Raw genomic sequence first — 16,720 nt, forward strand, 5'->3', positions numbered from 1 at the left:
CTTATTATATTAGTCAAGGGATTTTACTGGGGCAAGCGTAAAAGATAAGCTGCTGTAAGCAGTCGTTTTCGTTATCTTTACACTGTATGCTTCGTGATGGACGCACTGCAGACGCCGTAACGCGCAGATGAGTCTGATATTGCAGCAGGTCCACCGCCTCTGCCACTAAAGGCGGTCCTTATGGGCCCCATAATGGTCCTATAGCGCGGCAGCCCGCGCTACCAGACCACGGAGCAGCATTCTCGCAAGATGGCGGCGTCTCGCCGCATAGGACACGTCGGACTGATCCTGCTGGCGTCGCTCGCTCTAGCTTCGGCACGGGTAGGTGAAGACAGAACGTGGATAACTCTGCAATTATCCAGTAATGAAATTGCAGGCTGGACACAGATTGTCTCATTGTCAATTTTTGCTGCCAGTATGGAGATCATAGTTTCTAGAAAAGTACTATGTATTTCACAAAAATAGTGCAGAATATTTTAAGTTCATTTGAAGGTACGTCACTGCCGTCTACGAGCTACAGCAGTGTAATTAAAAATTACACCAATTAGAACTGAAATTTGCTTATTGCAGTAGACTGAGAACATAATGGTACGTGAGCGATTAGGTACAAGGTGAACCACTTTGCTTCCGCCGTTTGCCGATAGAGGCGACAACGGTAAGTAGCGGTCGAAAGAAACAGATCGCAGACGTCAGGCAGTTAGCTTGGACCTCGGTCATCATAACATCCTTCAAACATTAGTCGATTTTTGTCTGCATCATAAAGTTGTTCTTGATTTAAAATTCTCTTCATCTGCGGAAGGCGTTACTGTTTTGTTTCAATATGAAGAAGACAGTGGCTGAGTCTCATCGAATGCTCTCAGGTACGTATGGTAAGGACGTTATTAGTGAAATAACGTGTCGTGAGTGATTTCAGCGCTTCAAGAATGGTGATTTTAACGTCGTAGACCGGCATTGTGGTGGAAGAGAGAAGTTCTCGAAGATGCAGAATTGGAGACACTGCTGAGTGAAGACTCTCGTCAAACTGAAGAAGAATTGGCATGATTAGTGGGAATGACACAGCAAGCCATTTCTAAACGTCTCAAGGCTATTGGCAAGATTCAGAAAGAAGAGACTTGGGTCCCGTGTGAGCTGAAACCAAAGACGTTGAACGGCGTGAGTGTGTTTGTGAACAGTTGCTTCAGAGGCAAAAACGGAAGGGATTTTTGTACAGCATTGTGACCGGGGAAGAAAAATGGGTTCATTACAATAACCCTAAACCCAAAAAATCATGAGAATATCCCGGCCATGCTTCCACGTCGACGGCCAAACCGAATATTCAGGGCTCCAAGATCATGCTCTGCATTTGGTGGCACCAGCTCAGCGTTGTGTACTATGAGGTGTTAAAATTAAGTGAAACCATCACAGGTGCTAGTTATCGAACGCAATTAATGCGTTTGAGCAGAGCATTAAAAGACAAACGGCCGCAATACAGCGAGAGGCACGATAAACTGATTTTGCAGCACGACAACGCTCGACCCCACTTTGCAGAAGAGGTCAAAACATACTTGGAAACGTTAAAATGGGAAGTCCTACCCCACCCGCCGTATTCTTTAGACATTACTCCCTCTCACTATCACCTATTTACATCAATGGTGCATGACCTGGCTGACCAACACTTCCGATCTCATGAAGAAGTCACAAATTGGATCGATACGTGGGTCGCTTCAAAAGATGAACAATTTTTTCGACGCGGGATTCGTACACTGCCCGAAAGATGGGAGAAAGTAGTGGCCAGCGATGGAAAATACTTTGAATGATACATGTGTAACCAATTTGTTTCCTTAAAGCCTAAAATGTTTGGGAAAAAACGTCGGATGCAAAGTTGTACACCTTGTATTTTTATGTGATTTGGAAGTGAAATGTGGACAATGAATGGTACAGATAAGCTATTGAAATGGGGTCTTAAAAAAGGTTAGATGGAGAACTAAGGAAGAGATATTCAATTGAATTTGGAAGAAAAGAACTTCAGGCACAATTTGATTGAAAGAATGGATTCAGTTATAGGGATAGTTGATTTTGTGATGCAGGCAATTGTGAAGGGTAAAATTTGTATAGGGAGATCGACGCTTGTTTACAGTATGCAGGTTCAGAATGTGTGTATGTGAATTCCCATGGGACCAAACTGCTGAGGTCATCGGTCCCTAGACTTACACACTACTTAAGGTAACTTTTGCTAAAAACAACACAGTAGTAAAATTCGGAGGCGCTGGTGTTATGGTGTGGTCATGTTTTACGTGGATAGTTGTTTTGTGTGGCACTATCATAGCACAGGCCTACATTGATGTTTTAAGCACGTTCTCACTGTTGAAGAGCAATTCCGGGATGACGATTGCATCTTTCAACACGATCGAGCACCTGTTCATAATGCACGGCCTGTGGCGGAGTGGTTACACGACAATAACACCCTGTAATGGACTGACCTGCGCAGAGTCCTGACGTGAATCCTGTAAACACCTTTGGGATTTTATGGAACAACGACTTTGTGCCAGGCCTCACCGACCGACATTGATACCTCTCCCCAGTGCAGCATTCCGTGAAGAATCGGCTGCCGTTCCCTTAAAAAACCTTCCAGCAGCTGATTTAATGTACACCAACGAGAGTGGAAGCTATTATCAAGGGTAAGGGTGGACCAACACCATATTGGATTCCAGCATTACCGATGGAGGGCGCCACGAACTTGTAAGTCATTTTAAACCAGGTGTCCGGATACTTTTGATCACATAGTATATGTCGCGTCCGGCCACTGTTTGGTAGATCTTTAGCGCCTAAACTGTCAAAAGCAGTACAACATGGCCGATAGCTACTTAATAATGGTCTACCACGTGGAGCAAAATTGTGTACCAAATATGTACTGGCGTGACAAAAGTCGTGAGACAGCGATATGCATACTCAAGATTTAAAAGGGCAGGGCGTTGTCGGAGCTGTCATTTGTACTCAAGTGATTCACGTGAAAAGATTTCCGATGTGATTATGGCCGCATGATGGGAGCTAACAGACTTTGAACGCGGAATGGTATTTCGAGCTAGACGTATGGGAATTCCTCTTCGGAAATCGTTATGGAATTCAATATTACGATATCAACAGTGTCAATAACGTTCCGAGAACATCAAATTTCAGGCATTAAGTCGCACGACGGGTAACGCAGTGGCCGACGACCTTCACATAACAACCGAGAGATGCGGCGTATGCATAGGCTTGTCAGTGCGAACAGACAGGCAACACTGCATGAAATAACCCCAAAAATCAATGTGGGACGCACGACGAAAACATCCTTTAGGACATTGCAGCGGAATTTGACGTTAATGGGCTACGATAGCAGTCGAGTCACGATAACAATTTCTAAGAGCTGATAGAATTCGAGAGTGGCGCGGGTTCCACGAAGCCAAACTGTCAACAAGGCAATGTGCAGTATGGTGGTGGTTCCATAATGATGTGGGATGTGTCTACATGGAGTGGACTGCGTCCTCTGGGTCAAAAAGACCCGATAATTGACTGGAAACGGTTACGTTCGGTTACTTGGAGAACATCTTCAGCCATTGATTGACTTCAAGTTCCCAAACAACGATGTAATGTCTCCGGGCCACAGTTGTTCGCGATTGGTTTCAAAACATTCTGGACAATTCGAGTCAATGATTTAGCTACACAGATCGTCGGACATGAATCCCATCGAACATTTATGGGACATAATCGAGAGATCAGTTCGTCTACAAAACTCTGCACAGGCAGCAATTTCGCAATTGTGTACCGTCATAAAGACAGCGTGGCTCAATGCATCTGCAGAGGAATTCCAACGACTTGTTAAGTCCTTGGCACGTCGAGTTGCTGCACTACACGGGGCAAAAGCAGAAGGAGCTCCGACACGATATTAGGAGGTATCCCATGACTCTTGTCACCTCAGTGTATACCTCCAGTAGATGTCAAAGTACTTGAACACATTTCCTACGTTGGTCTAGGTGCCGACTTAGCTGAATGGACGATGCTTTTCTAGCAAAAAGGGACCTATTGCGGGGTGTAAAACAATAAGTTTGATGAGTAGTTTCGAAAGGTCAGGAATCACTGAATATAGTGGGAACCTTGTATTAAAAGTTTATCACATTCTGATAATTTGGGGAAAAATTATACTGTTCTCTACAAACGTCACACAAACTGAAATTCATCGAAAACCAACCCTTTGCTAACTAGCAGTAAGCCTATCAAATTTTAGCCCATTTAGAGAGAAAAATTCCTAGCAACGTTTCTTGAATAGAGAAACTGGTAGAACAAAACAAATATTGATAAATTTTAGTACTGAATTCGAGAATCTGCTCCAATTACCTTCAAAAAATTTTAAGAATAGTCGTCAGTTTTTGTGATTTAGAGGCCCTAATACGAACGACTGACTTCAGAATTAATTCACTGACAATGATTGATGCGAAGATCGGATTGCGGTGTAGCAAAAGCAATCCAAGGAAGTCATTCTACGAATCCAACAACAACAAACAAGCTGGCGGGTACGTAGTGGACTTAAGAACAGTAACAATTAAGGCGCAGTTACAGATCGTTAATCCGGGCTGTTATTCTGCTGCATTTCTGCTAAGGAACACAAAATTGATTCAAGTGTGAACAGACATATTTCCGACACGGAATTCTGAAGGTCACAGCTACGGTAACAAGAACTAAGAATGATGCTATAAATAGATGTCTAGTATGCCTGAAGTGTTTAACAGTGGAAAACACCAAGATGCTTTGTTTCTTTTACAGGACATGCACTATCCGAGACCGCCATGGACGTGGAATAATGGTTAAGTATACAATGTGTCTTCTTTTCTATGTATCGCTGACACCTGTAATTTGCATCCTAGCAACAATCACTGCTTAAACCTAAACTACTTTTCTTTTCTCTGTAACACTATACTTATGTCCACGTATAACATTTCTTCTTTGGAGTGGGAACTGAAATAAAATCTTCACACTACAAATAAAATTAGTGGCTAAAAATGACATGGATTGCGCGACTTGAATAAAGTGGGGTGGGGAGGTTCTGGACAAAAGTACGGAAAAACGAAAAACACAACTCATTACCATGTCCAATACGGTGTAGCTAAACCGTTGGCGTTCAAAACAGCTTCCAGTCCTCTAGGAACGGATAAATACAGATCCTGTATGGTTATCAAGCGAATCCTGTATCAGTCCTCCTGTAAAACAGCAGCAAATTCAAGTAACGATGATGGAGGTGGACAGTGATAGCGCACCCTTCTCTCCACAGTAGACCACAAAGGCTCAACAGCATTGAGATCTGGCGACTGTGGTGGCAAGCGGAGATGCGACGTCCGCAGCTCGTGGTCGTGCGGTAGCGTTCTCGCTTCCCGCGCCCGGGTTCCCGGGTTCGATTCCCGGCGGGGTCAGGGATTTTCTCTGCCACGTGATGACTAGGTGTTGTGTGATGTCCTTAGGTTAGTTAGGTTTAAGTAGTTCTAAGTTCTAGGGCACTGATGACCATAGATGTTAAGTCCCATAGTGCTCAGAGCCATTTGAACCATTTTTTGGAGATGCGACAGTTCAACTCCGTTCTCCAAAAACCAGTCCTGAACGATGCGAACTGTGTGAATGAAAAGGGGCCTTGCTGTCTTGGAACACACCATCATCATCGGGAACAAATATCAGCCAAAATTGTCACATAATCCTTGGCAGTAGTACGAGCTTGCAGAGTAACAATGGGATCCACGGAATACTACGATATGGCTGCCCAAATCTCCACCGAAGCCCCACCATGTTCTACTGTTGTAAGCTAGCAGTCTGCATCGTAGGCTTGGGGCGGTGTGCACCAAATTTAAACTCGGCCAGAAGTTGGAAACAGTGTGATACAAGACTGATTCGAGCAGAGGACTCTATCCCATTACTCCATAGTCCAGGTTTTATGGCTTCGGCACCACGTTTCCCCGTTACAGGCATTTGCATCACTGACGTGTTCAAACGTCCCTTTAGAAAAATTTAAAAATGACTGTGCTGGAAAACCTCTTTCGTTATTTGATTTTCAAACAGCTGATCAGAACTGAACGTACTCAGACATTTCTCACTTTACTTATTCTGATCATCACTAAACTGACACACAATATTTTTTAGCGCAGCGTAATCTGACTTTCAATAAGCCCTAGAAAAGAATGGCCCTGACTCACAATAACCTATACCTTTCATGAATCACTTACCTCACAAAAATCTGCTTTACTCGAACTATTGCTGTACAGCGACCGCCAATACTGCCAGCTAAATAAAAGATTCAAACTACTGAAGACACTAATTACTGATAGGCATAGTTAGCAAATGAAAGATTTTGACAGAGAACAAATAATGTATTTACCTTAATAATGTTCAAAAGTCATCATATATATATATGTTCATGATATCCAGTATTACAAATTTACTCTTTGTGATGGACACACATCCAGATCGTCTGCTCTCAAAATTCTGCCATCTCTCTCCCCACATCCACCACTGCTGGCGGCACACCTCCAACTGCGCAACGCTGCGCGCTGTTCACATCCAACTGCCCAACACTGCAGTAGCGAATATTCCAACAATGCAAACCAGCCACAGACTGCACACAGTACAGTCAGTGATTTTCATACAGAGCGCTACGTGGCGTTACCAACATAAAAACCTAAACATCATACTTACAGTGTGCCATGGAATTCCAGTTCACCTTGCAATTCCCAGCTTTTGGAGCTCCCACCTTATTGTTTTGGTGCTGACAGGGTTAGCGAGTGCGACATTCAGTTGTGCAATATCTTTTACAGCTGTCGTCCTCTTATTCTCCTCTTGAATAACCGACAGTCACGATCACTCAAAACACACTACATTATTCTATCACTAAAAGAAAAAAGGAAAAAAGCAAACTAACTAATGATGGAATATGTTGCCTTTATCTTTTGACAATTAATACTGACCCAGCAGTTAATCTAAAAAAATTCAACAGTGACTGGAATCTGTAGTCAGAGTAAATTTCTTCTTGGGAAAAATCCCCCCTTCTCTGTTGCAGACAGCGACCACCAAATAAAATTGCCAAATAATCAGTCTGTTTACGATATTCTAATATCTTAATTCAGAACAATCTTGCTATTCAAGGTACTTCATTTGCGAATGATATAGTCGTAACACAGAGCTTGTTTAGCGGTTTCTCTATCCATCATTTTCTTCTTATATCAGTGTTCAGGTTCTTATAATTAGTGCTAATATTTTTAGTTCGCTTATTAACGTATCAGGACAGATGAAAAGGTACTACCCATAACGTAAAAGAGTGAGAATTCATTTCTCTTTTTTTATTTTTCTGAATTTAAACTTCATAAATGAATAACACTTCACGTCGTTCAGAACTGTTATTCGTATAATACAATTTCAGGTTATAAGATGTTTTAGTAACACCTTTCTATTACAGCCTTCCACTGTGGTGTTTGAAGATGGACAGTATAGTGATCACGATCCAATCACTCTATCACTTACAAAACGCTGGAGGCTTTAAAATTGTATAAAAACTGGGGAAAAAATAATGGAAGTGTACTTAGACTATCTACAAACCTGTTACCGTTACGAAATGAATTGTATGTGCGCTCGTGAAGAAAACTGCTAACTGTGTAAAGAGTAATGAGACGCATCACGGTGCTATACTCGATATGTCTCGACAGTCAAAGCATACAGTACTGTTACTACGTCAGGGGCGAATTATGTGGGCTAATACATCCAGTGCAGTACGATCTATTTGTTTCATTCATTCATTTTCACCACGTCATCCACAAGTTCGATTATAAAGGAGCCACTGAAAATTACGTCTGTACGCGATACTAACAACTAATTATAACTACTGTTAACATACTCGCATTATTCATTACGGGAATTAATTGCAAAAAACCTTAAAACATACGCTGGCGGAAAAAATGGCAATACCAAAAAAAGGACTTAAAGTAGAGTAATGAAATTTCTGGAATACATTTGTCGAAGTAACATATTTAAGTGATTAACATCGCAAGATCAAAAGTTAATGAAGCCAAGAGATAAGCCATTGTAAATGTGAGATGCTGGTACATTAATAACCGCTGTACCCACCAGAATGTTGACGGCAAGCACGAAAACGTGCATGCATTGCGTCGTACACGCGTCGGATGTCAGTTTGTGGGATGGAGTCCCAAGCTGTTGCACTTCGTCATTCAATACAGGGACGGTTAATGTTGCTAGTTGATGACGCTGGAGTTGTCGTCCTATGACATCCCATATTCACTCGACTGCAGACAGATCCGGTGATCGAGCAGACCAAGGCAATATATCGACACTCTGTAGAGCATTATGGGTTATAGCAGCTGTATGTAGACGAGCGTTATCCAGTTGGAAAAAAACCCCTGGGATGCTGTTTATGAATGGCAGCGCAACAGGTCGAATCACCAGATCAACGTACGATTCTGCAGTCATGGTACGTGGGATAACTACGAGAGTGCTCCTACTATCGTACGAAATTGTTCTCCGGACTCCATGTGTACGTCCAATGTATCTAGCTCGCAGACAGAGTCGGTGCAGGTCCTCAACTGGCCACGTTTTAACTCGTACATGGCCACCACTGGCGCCGAGACAGAATCAGCTTCCATCAGAAAACACAATAGACTTTCACCCCGCCCTCTAAGGAGCTCTCGTTTGACACCACTGAAGTCGCTAATGGGTGTGGTTTGGAGTCAGTGGAAGGCACGGTAAATGGAGGCCTGTCTCGCAGCTGTCCTTGAAGTAAACGATTTGTAACAGTTCGTTGTGTCACCGTGGTGCCAACTGCAGCTCAAATCGCTGCTGCAAATGCAGTGCGATGCGTGAGAGCCATACGCCGAACACAATGGTCCTCCCTCTCGTTAGAGCTAAGTAGCTGTCCGGAGACCCGTCTCCTTGCAACCACACGTTCTCGTTACCACTGCTGCTAGCAATCATGTACAGTCTTTCTGAAGTTTCGAAGAAGGAACATCCAGCTTCTCTTGGCACTATTACACGACAACGTTGAAACTTAGTGAGGTGTTGATGATGTCGTCTTTGTCAGCTCACAGGTATTCTTGACTAACATCAACTCACCACGTGCTATAACAAACGTAACTGACGCTCACGACCTTTGCAGCGTGTATATAAAGCAGACCCTATTTGCATACTCATAGTAGCACTACTAGTGCTATTCTTCTAAATCTACATCTACATCACCATCTACATCTACATCTACGTGATTACTCTGCTATTCATAATAAAGTGCCTGGCAGAGGGTTCAATGAACCACCTTAAAGCTATCTCTCTAACGTTCCACTCTCGTACGCGCGCGGGGAAAACGAACACTTAAATTTTTCTGTGCGAGCCCTGATTTCTCTTGTTTTATCGTGATTATCATTTCTTCCTATGTAGGTGGGTGCCAACAGAATGTTTTCGTAATCGGAGGTGAAAACTAGTGATTGAAATTTCATGAGAAGATCCCGTTCCCTTTGTTTTAATGACTGCCACTCCAATTCACGTATAATGTCTGTGGCACTATGTCCCCTACTTCGCGATAATACAAAACGAGCTGCACTTCTTTGTACTTTTTCGATGTCATCCGTCAATCCCATCTGATGCGGATCCCAGACCGCACAGTAATACTCCAGAATAGGGCGGACAAGCGTGGTGCTTAGTCTCTTTAGTAGACCTGTTGCACCTTATAAGTGTTCTGCCAATGAATCGCAGTCTTTGGTTCAAATGGCTCTGAGCACTTTGGGACTTAACATCTGAGGTCATCAGTTCCCTAGAACTCAGAACTACTTAAACCTAACTAACCTAAGGACATCACACACATCCATGTCCGAGGCAAGATTCGAACCTGCGACCGTAGCGGTCGCGCGGTTCCAGACTGAAGCGCCTAGAACCACTCGGCCACACCGGCCGGACGCAGTCTTTGGTTTGCTCTATCCAAAACATTATCTATGTGATCGTTCCAATTTAGGGTATTTGTAATTGTAATCCCTAAGTATTTAGTTGAATTTACAGCCTTCAGATTTGTGTGACTTATCGCGTAATCGAAATTTAGCGGATAACTTCACACTTTTCCTTTCTCAGGGTCAATTGCCACTTTTCGCACCATACATATAACTTATCTAAATCATTTTGCAATTCGTTTTGGTCATCTGATGAGTTTACAAGACGGTAAATGACAGCATCATCTGCAAACAATCTAAGACGGCTACTCAGATGGTCTCCTATGTCGTTAACATAGATCAGAAACAATAGAGGGCCTATAACACTTCCTTGGTGAACGCCGGATATTATTTGTGTTTTACTCGGTGACTTTCCGTCTATTACTACGAACTGTCACCTTTCTGACAGGAAATCAAGAATCCAGTCGAACGACTGAGGCGGTATTCCACAGGCACGCAGTTTGGTTATAAGACGCTTCTGAGGAAGGGTGTCGAAAGCTTTCTGCAAATCTAGAAATATGGAATCAATTTCAAATCCCCTGTCGATAGCACTCATTACTTTACGAGTATAAAGAGCTAGTTGTATTTCGCAAGAACAATATTTTCTGAATCCGTGATGACTATGTGTCAATAAATCGTTTACTTCGAGGTACTTCATAATGTTCGAATACAGTATATGTTCCAAAACCCTACTGCAAATCGACGTTAGTGATATGGGCCTGTAATTCAACGGATTACTCCTACTTCCCTTTCTGGGTATTTTCCAGTCTTTAGGTACGGATGTTTCTGTGAGCGAGCGGCTGCATATAATTGCTAAATATGGAGTTATTGTATCAGAATACTCTGAGAGGAACCTGACTGGTATACAATCTGGACCGGAAGCCTTGCTTTTATTGATTTAAGCTGCTTTGCGACACCGAGGACCTCTATTTCTATGTTTCTCATCTTGGCAGTTGTTCTTGATTGGAATTCAGGAATATTTACTTCCTCTTCTTTGGTGAAGGAGTTTGGGGAAATCGTGTTTAATAACTCTGCTTTAGGGGCACTGTCATCAGTGACTTCACCGTTGTTGTCGCTCAGAGAACGTATTGATTGCGTCTTGCCACCGGTGTGCTTTATGTATGACCAGAATCTCTTTGGGATTTCTGCCAGATTTCGAGACATAGTTTCGTTGTGAAAAGAGTTGAAGACATCTCGCATTGAAGTGAACACTATATTTTGAACTTCTTCAAAACTTTGCCAGTCTTGGAGATTTTGCGTTCTTTTAAATTTGGCATGCTTTTTTTGCTGCTTCTGCAACAGCGATCTGACCTGTTTTGCGTACCATGGGGGATCAGAATATTGGGACAAGGACCGTTCTACTTCATAGGGTGCCTCAAAAGTACTGTCACGATGACGTCATCCAAGATGGAGGCTATGATGTCACCACCACCCCAGGGGATACTGCCCCACAGGGTGGCCCAAAAGTTCTGTCACCATGACATAATCCAAGATAGCTGCTGTGACGTCAATCAGGATGGCGGCTTTTGGTGGGAAGTTTGAATTTTGGCAGGAAGATAGGTCAGTTGGGGTACCTCCACTAACCTAGCCACCCCTACTCTCCCTTCCCACTGAAAATGGTTGGAAGTTCAAATTACATCAGGATAATGCAACACACCTCTACTAACCTAAGAAAAATGGCAGAATGATATGTCAGTTGGGCTACCTCCACTAACCTCAGTCATCCGATCAACAACTCATCCTAGGTATTGGCGGGAGGTCTCAATTTTGGAGGGAAGATAGGTCAATTGAGCTATCTCGACTAACCTAAGAAAATGGTGGGAAAGAAAGGGCACATGGGCTACCTCCACTAACCTAAGTCACCTAACCACCACCACATACTAGGAAATGATGGGAAGAGGACTTGACCTGTGCTAGACATTAAGTCTCTATTATTTTGAATGCACTGTTCATTTAAACAATTATAGGCACTACCACCATCCAGTGCAGCCGCCTTGGAGTCTGGACTCCAACTGACCTAGTACACAGTAATCGAAAACGGTGGCCATGATGCCAGCTGGTGACACAAGTGCCATTATCCAAAATGGCGGGAAACAGAGTGTTCACCACAAGTTCTGGACCTAGTACACAGTACTCCCTCCAGAGAGTGCTGTCGTCCGTTCCATGACGTATCCCAAGACAGTGGGGGAAAATGGTGGGAAACAGTGTGGTCACCACGAGGTCTAGACCTAGTACACAGTACTGTCATCAGAGGGTGCTGTCCTCCATTCCATGACATACCCCAAGATGACGGTCTGAAGGGGAAAATGACTCAGCCTGCCCTGGGCTGCTGGAGAGGGGAAAGAGTGTACTTTATTTATTTTGGAACAATTTATTTACCGATTTAGTATATTTATCACATTGATACAAAACAGATGCTCTGACATGCTAGGGGTCACGCCACGCAGCCCACAGACCTGTAAACTACTCACAAATAACACACTACAGAAACGCAAACAACTCCTAAATTACCGAAATAAATTCGTACAAACATGCAAACTCCTCCTTAATAATGCAGTACACTGATGTGCAGCCATGAAATACACTCGTATATTGTCCAAATAATACACAGCACAGCCAACATAAATGCTAGCAAAATAATGCAACAGACACATGAACAACATGCACCCAGGCACCACCTGCTACCCCGTATCCACTGGGTCGCACAGGAGCCTACCAAAACATTCCCAGAAGTAGGGATGCCCTGGCAATCCCCGCCAAGAGGTACACAGATTCCCATTGGGGTCATGCAAGCATGTGGTGGCGACATCCCTTTCATACTTGGTACCTGAGAAATTCCTCTCAAAATACATGTTCACTTAGGCACCATTGCTGATGCGACTGCACAGGAGCGAAGACCCATTTGCAGAGTGCATTGACACAGCGAGCCACTGCCAGATGCAAGCCAACACTAGCCAGCGCTCTCACTCAGCATGTGTAAGTGCACCCATTGTTATATGGATGTCACATGTGCATCTAAATAAGCGCCAACTCATCCTCTGGACTGCAAGCACGTGTGTTTACTGTTGCTGGCGTGATGACGCATAGCTGTGATGCGGGTCTAATGGAAGCACTGTTCGCCATTGTTTTCTGCAGACAGGACATTCAGGGGTAAAATCATTTTGTACAGATCGCTAAATTGCACTGACAGTTAAACCCGATAAAAGTTGTCTACAGATCGTCAAATACATACAACACTCACAAGAATATTGGAAGTCAGGAACATATCTACCAGAGTAACTACAATTAAATATTACTACTGCTGGTACAGTCTGAAACTGGTCGATGTACATCTCCTCTCGACAGCTGTGGTCCTGGAATGGATCTCGGTATCTATAATGCACACGAATTTCCACATAAAAAACTATCTTATACTCTCACGGTCATCGATGTGCTGAATCTATATGTCTCTCACGATAGGACACACACTCGTCTTCTCTGGTCAGGCCAAAACATAAGTCACAGTAACTTTACACTGCAGTATATACACATTTTACACAAACAGTGCAGTTATCTTTTATATCTCTACAGGACCTGAAAAAATTGTGGTATGCCTACACTCACAACAGATGTATGTCTCGATTCTCCTCAGTCCTAGGAAATTATCTGACAAAGTATTACAATCAGGGCTTCTGGAAGGTGCTGCATAGTGCCAAGATTCTCTCAAACAGGTGTTATGAACGACAGGTGTCCGGTATTATGTGTGACAACGAATACCGCACCTGCGGACGTAATGCTTGGAAAGACATCACTGACACAGGTTGGTGTACTGTAAGCATCATAACTAATGATAGAACAACATGGAAAATCCTAATTCGTTCTTCCTTGCGGTCCTAACATGGCACCTCATCCATCATGTGTTACCCTTCCTGCTTTCCACATACATAAACGTTCTCAAAGCTATGTAGAGACTCCTATAAGCCAGCACAAAGGAATTCTTGGGGATGAATGGGGGATTATGATTGGCTCTTATCGAATTTACCCGCCGAATTACTGACGCTGTCAGTGTGAAGCACCTGGGCCTTTTATTTTCTTTCTCAGACGAGACTTTCAGCAGCAGGAGAACTATTTTATGCTGATCACCATATTGCACTGACAACTAAATTTTGCAAAGTGGCCTACATATCGTCAAATACGGAAAGACTCTGACTCAATTACACTGCTCTCCCACGGAGAACAAGAGCGTGAATGTTAGAGCAAGAAACCAACGCAGCAACCGCGTCGATGTAGTAAACGTACAATTTGTATCCTGCGCCGTACAAAAGTAGCCCTCTTACATCATTTGAAGACAGACGGCACCGTATACACCTACACCCCTCGCAGCACTAGATATTTCCCTGCGAGGTCGGCGGTCATCCACTCCTGACAGGTGACCAGAGAGCCCTCAGCAGACAGAAGTCACTCTCAGAACTGTTCTACAAATTAGGGCTCATTCCCACTTGGCACAAACATGTTACTGTTTCTGGTCTGAACCTGCTTCCTTGCTTGCTTTTCTACACCCATATCCAAACTCTTGGATTACAAGAACAAATATATTTTCGCATAGTTTGCCATAATATTACACCATTTTCTCTGTACTTCTCGATATCAAGCACACAGCATTATCCTACTGATGGCTCGTGCAACATTATTCCAAAGATATAGACTGGAAATTATTTCTCTACAAACCCAAAAATTTGGTGATGTAACAGATTCCAAATCATCCCTATAATTTAGAAAGTCAACTAAGGTGATTCTCATGTTTAGAGAACCAGCAAATGTGTCTTCCACCTGCTACATGCACACACCACAATCATTATTCTCTCAACTAAATAAAGAAGTCAAATGCGAAGAAGCAGTCAACCGAACAATTTACATGGGAGGGAATAATGGCCCAGTGCAAACACATGTACATTATTCAATCTTGTCAAATTTCCACTTGATCACGAAAGCTGCCCAACACATACTAAGTATTAGTTCGCTATTCAACTGTCTAGAGGGCAATAAAGTTAATTCCTCTACATTCGTGCACTCCAGCAGGCCTCTCAATTCTGGCTGCTCCTACCATTAACGGGAAACGTGAATCATCTCCGCACAGGTAACCAGCGCACAGATCACCGGTGATTTATGCCGAGCACGCACAGGTAGAATCACCATCCTAAGAAATCAGTCACATATATGTTTTATCCATGTACTTACAACTAAATAGTACGATCACGTTCTCACTTAAACAACATTCGACAATGAGCGAAGTATCGGAAATACACCCTGTTGACCGCCATGGCTCTGGAAACAGAAATATCAATACCATTCTTATGACTTGGCGTACTCTTCCCTTTGCTATGGTTCAAATGCCTCTGAGCACTATGGGACTTAACATCTATGGTCATCAGTACCCGAGAACTTAGAACTACTTAAACCTAACTAACCTAAGGACATCACACAACACCCAGTCATCACGTGGCAGAGAAAATACCTGACCCCGCCGAGAATCGAACCCGGGCGCGGGAAGCGAGAACGCTACCGCACGACCACGAGCTACGGACTTTCCCTTTGCTATCACAGTACTTGACGTCAAACCATACCTTCCTTTGCACATGTCAGAACACAAACACATTCTTTATAAGCCTGTTGCTCAAGGTGAACCTATCATGCACCCCCTAATACTAAGTATAATACTTCATCAATAACTGATAACTGGCGATACCAAATAATATTGACCGAAAACCAAGTATGGGTGGACATGTCTCATAAGTTTTTCTTGTGACTGATACCACTGTATCTTAGAAAGATAGGTGTAATCATAGATAGGTGTAATCATCTCACATGTCAAAAAACCCAATCGCAACAACTACTCTATGTTACTGTCACAAGCGCTCTTGGTTCTACAGATGCACACAAGTATCCATGTTAAAAGCTATACTAGCTTTATAAATCGAGGTAGACATTAACTCTGAATGAGATGTTTCTTTGTCCAGACAAATACCGAGATGGTGATCACTTGAGTATATATTATCAGACCAGCAGTCCCATTACACGTAGCCTACTATGCAACCTCGTGATAAAATCGCTGAATTTTGAATGTGTTTCGGGTAAGAGACATGACATGTAAGCGGTGTTTGCGACTCCCTCACGCTGCCCAGCTAGATATTTCTATAGTATCCGTAATGTGTTTTGTCTTGATACCAAGTCAGAGGTTCTGCGATATATCCACTGAGTTGTAGGCTATGGCTGATTGACAATAATCATAGGCAATAGCAGTAGATGGAGTGCTGATTGAGGTCGCAAGAAATGTACACTAGCCTTTCAGATCTCTAGTGTTAGGCTATCTGCTAGAAATGATGTCTATGATTTGGAATCAAGTCTTTCCATTCACCCATATACCTGCATTTTATACTATGGAGATGTCCTCTAGTGATTACAGTCACTAGTGAATCACATTTCTGGCACTCTCATATCTCGAAACGAGCCACCTTTCTCGAACCTATCTGCTACAGTAAAATTCCAAAATGGTTTTAGGTAGCCCCTATGCATCTTGCAACTACCCCTCCCACTCTGCGCTACCGTCCCTGCAGCTTTGTGTATGTGATTGTTCCTATGTAAGTTGGAACTGAGGAGAAGTATGAGAAAGTTATATCTACCACCTTCTGCAACCCATGTAGAAACAGGCGAAGCTGAGTTACTGCGACAGAACTGTGTTTTGACCATTTGACAAAAACGAAGCCTTC

The sequence above is a fragment of the Schistocerca americana genome, chromosome 1 (assembly GCF_021461395.2).
Source record: "Schistocerca americana isolate TAMUIC-IGC-003095 chromosome 1, iqSchAmer2.1, whole genome shotgun sequence".
Lineage (NCBI taxonomy): Eukaryota > Metazoa > Arthropoda > Insecta > Orthoptera > Acrididae > Schistocerca > Schistocerca americana.